The sequence below is a fragment of the Atta colombica genome, unplaced genomic scaffold, assembly GCF_001594045.1.
Source record: "Atta colombica isolate Treedump-2 unplaced genomic scaffold, Acol1.0 scaffold315, whole genome shotgun sequence".
NCBI lineage: Eukaryota > Metazoa > Arthropoda > Insecta > Hymenoptera > Formicidae > Atta > Atta colombica.
In genome coordinates this window covers 333,913-338,350 of record NW_017259421.1, presented here as the reverse complement: position 1 = coordinate 338,350, position 4,438 = coordinate 333,913, and positions in this window count along the sequence as shown.

The window sequence follows — 4,438 nt, the reverse complement described above, 5'->3', positions numbered from 1 at the left end:
ATATATATATATATATATATAACGAACATAAATGTAAATGCACCCGCCACACACTAATATCTAGGGAATCTATTGGAATCCATAGGATGAAAAACTAAGGGATAAACGACCTTTCCGAAGGAGATCAAGTTCCGGAATCGAAAAAAATTCTTGAATAATCATCTTGGAATATAGCTTTTCATAATATGTTTTTGACAAGAATTGTCGTGAAAGAAATAATATTATCGATTTTTCAAACTCAAATTCTATAAACTTTTTTTTAGATTCTTCAAATCCAGCTCTCTTGCTTTCGTGTATAAAGTAAGAGATTCTCATCGTCGCTAGAATCTTGTGTGTAAATTAGAAAAATTTTCTACAAAGTAAATAATAATCGAATATAAATCAGTGATAAAGTTGTTTTTATTACAAATTATCAAAGGTTATATAATTTGAAAATTTTAAATGTCATTTCTTAGAACGTCATTAAATTACCTGTATACATTAAATGTCGTTCCATATTTTTATATTTCTGAATTTTTCATTAAAATAATCATAATATTATTATTCTTCTATTACCTGACGTTGAAAATATATCCAAAGATGCTTGCTAATCCAGATAAGCGCATCTTGATCTGTAATCAAATCATTATATAAGAATCTTTTTATTCACATATTAATAATCGCTATCGTAATTACGACATACCGCACGCATTTCATTTTATATGTAATTTATTCATGAATTCTAAATTGTATATTTAATTATATGCGCAATTTAGTTATTAATATAACGTGCAATAATGCCAGCAAGAACTGCGATCTTTGATCAATTCATATCAAACTGTTCTTTATTGTGGTGTAGGTTTATATAAAAAAACTTTTAGCATTAATTAAAATAAAGAATGTCAAAATGGTTTTTCATCTTAAATTTAAATGCTACTATTTAAAATATAAATAAGATAAGAAATAAAATATCAATAAAACATTCATATTTTTTAAAATTGAGAATCACATTCATTTAAAATATTTTTATATCGCTTGTCAAAGAGTTATTATTTTTAAATTACTTATTTATAAAAATGGTTATTTTAAACGGAAACGAAGAACTCACAGATAAGTAATTATTCGAAAAGTTGCTAAAAAAGTATTTGGGAGAATTGAAAAATGAATATACTTTAAAATAAAATATCGTTTTTATGTATGAAATCGAGTACGTCAATGTAAGTGTGACGTTTTAATGGAAAACTCGTCGTGAATACATACACATGAGAATAACCAGTAGAAGTTCCGTTTACATGTGTATTATATATAAAACCTGCTTCGCAATCGTATGTGTGTCCTGTTTACATTATACATATACACACATACATTCTAAATCGCAGAAGTGTATTTATCATAAACGTATACCCGATACACATGTATAAAAGTATAAACCTGTGCTCCGTGATCTTCCGCATTTTACATTTAACTTTTACTATTCATGAATTCCTTCCATAAATGAAAGAGAAAGAAAATATATATTTGAAAAATCTCTTTCCTTTATGATAATCACTCGGCTCAAGTTAAAAATTTAACATAACTTCCCGCATATCATTAAAACGATGAATATTCATGTTTATTTAATAGCAGTGATTATTAATTGATAATAATGCTTAACGCAGTTGCAAGTAATTATTATCTAAAATTAGTAAAAAAAAAATAGAGCGGATGTTTGAACGAACACGAAGATGTTGTTTCACACTATAAATAAAAATCCCCTCAATTTATTATTCCACATTTATTTTTAGGCAAGCGTGATCTCACTTATTGATTTTGTTCACGTAGTGCGAACATACGTATAAGCGCTCGTAACTTTGTCAAGATAGAAATTACGTACGAAATATAACGCAAATCTTTTGTAAAGTAATTCTGTAAGTAATCATCTACGATGATATAAATATAGTAATTATCATAAATTATTAAGAATTTGGAGTAGATTTAAGATCTTTATTAAAAAGATAATCGATTTTTTTAAATTGCATTTTTAAAATCCTATATATGTAGAATGCTTGAAGTAATATGAATAATAATTGGTATGAATGTCTTTTCATAACACTTAATTTAAAAATATAATAATGCAATTGATAACACAAAATTGCTTAAAGATTGAAATTACTCGTCACATTCTGTTATAATATTGAGAGAATCCGAACTGATACATAACGCAAAATTTATAAAAGTTTCTCTGCTTGTCTTAGCTTTAAATCTGGTTTAGATTATTGAAAAGTAGCTGTTTTTTAAGAATTTTTTATGAACCATGAAGCCGATCTTTCCGAAACTTTAAGGATGATTTCTTATATCTATATTTAAACAATACAAAAGAATTTTTTTAATAAATAAATAATGGAGCCTGTAATTCTTAGCTGAAACAAAAAAACCAAAAATTTTTTTTAATTAGATAATATTTTATCTTCAATAAACTAAAAAAAATAAAGGAGAAAAGTGGCAAATTGTAAGAAAGAATTGTGGAACTTTGAACAAAAAGTAACGACTTTGAACAAAAAATTTTGATTTATTTATGCAGAAGAATTGTTTACACTAATTTTTTAATAAATATTTTTAGTTCATTTAGAGTGGTTGACAATTATGTAACTAAAAAATCGGGGAAGAAGTCGATTAGTCAAATATTGAGTAATCTTGCGCGTCAATTTCGGAAAAGTGATTTTGAAAATAACGCGTTTAAAGTTTTTGGTATCGAAAAGTAATGCTTTTTGGCAACTTACTGCTAATTTATATTATTCCAAACTCATATAACAAATCTTCCATTTCTTCATAAACTCGCGTTAGTTGTAATCTATGAGCAGTATGGATTTTTTTCGTTTGCTACTTAATCGCTATTAAAACGCCGTTCCTGTCGTTCATAACTCACTGTTCGTCATAATTGGCGACATTTACAATGTTGGCTAATATTTATTTCTTCAGCAATTGCATTATCTTTAAAATGTCAGAATAGCTTTCATTGAAGGCACATGCGGCAACAAAAGCGGCGATTTCGATAATTTTTGCGCCAGAATAAGTGTTTTGGAGCGAGGGTGGAGTCCAAATGATGGAATTAAAATTCTCGTTTGAATTTTGCGTGTGCCCTCTTTAAAAAAATATTTACTAAGGTCAATAATACTAAGGATCGAAAAGCGAACAATAGGCATTTCTGCCTCGTGCGCTGTATATTTGCGCGACGTGTATAACCTGTTCTTCAAACTATAACTACAAAAGTATTTCGAATTTCGATCTAAAATTTTACGAGTATTTTCTGAAAATAATACTAATGATTGAAATAAAAAGAAATCGAAAATGTTGATTCTCTAAACTAGGTTCCTCCCTTAAGCAGATTGGATTTTCTAATGAAAGTCATTGTAAATATAGCATAGCATTCAATAATCTCGTTTGTACGTAAAATTTATATATTAATAACATTCTAGATTTAACTAATATGATTTCTTACATCCTACATAATTATTAAAATAAAAAAGACATATTATATGAAGATTTATTTTAAGTTATCAAAAATTCGATGTTTTATGAGAGAAAAAAGATCATAAATTTTTTTACGATCTTTTTTCTCTCGTTCAATCTCATTCAATATTATTTGTGAGATTATTTGTTTAAATGATATATATGTAACACAGTTAATATTGTTTACTTAAAATAATTTATGTATTATATGATATTCAGGCACGATTGAATTATATAAAATGTAAAAAAATTTTATTTCTCGTATTATTGAGAAACGATTAGCACAACTTTACATCCATGATATAATAATGGTGGACACTTATTACCTATCATCAAACTTCCCGCACGACAAAATGTCCGCAAAGGTGTCCCAGTAAAAAATATTTTTATATATAATTATATATTGAAATAATTATATATGATTACATAAAATATACATGAAATGATATAGATCTACTATTACATACATGAAATAAATCCATATATAATTATATATAATTATACATACTAGTGCGAAAATTAAAAGTTACAATTAATCTAGTTTTATTGATAAAATAAATATTATTGATGAGCATCCTAAAATGTACACAACAAAATTATGAAAAAAAAATGTTGTATTCAAAAATAAATTTTATGATACTTAATTAAGCATGGACGTATTCGGAGGAAGGAGGGGGGAAGAGGGGGAAGTTTAGGAATTCAAATCCTTTTCGAAATTTTTTATTATTTTATTTTGAAAGGATCCTGATAACTCGCATCAGTTGGGTGCCTAATAATTTTTTACTGCTTTACTAATAAGAATATTTTATTTTCAATTGATCAATTAGTAATGTATATAAATATATATATATATATACTAATCATATTAAACACGAATATCTACAATTTCACTGCAAAATTTCGCATTATTGTTCGCTTCGTAAATTTAAAATTGACAATAATATATATTATCTTATATAGAACATCTTGA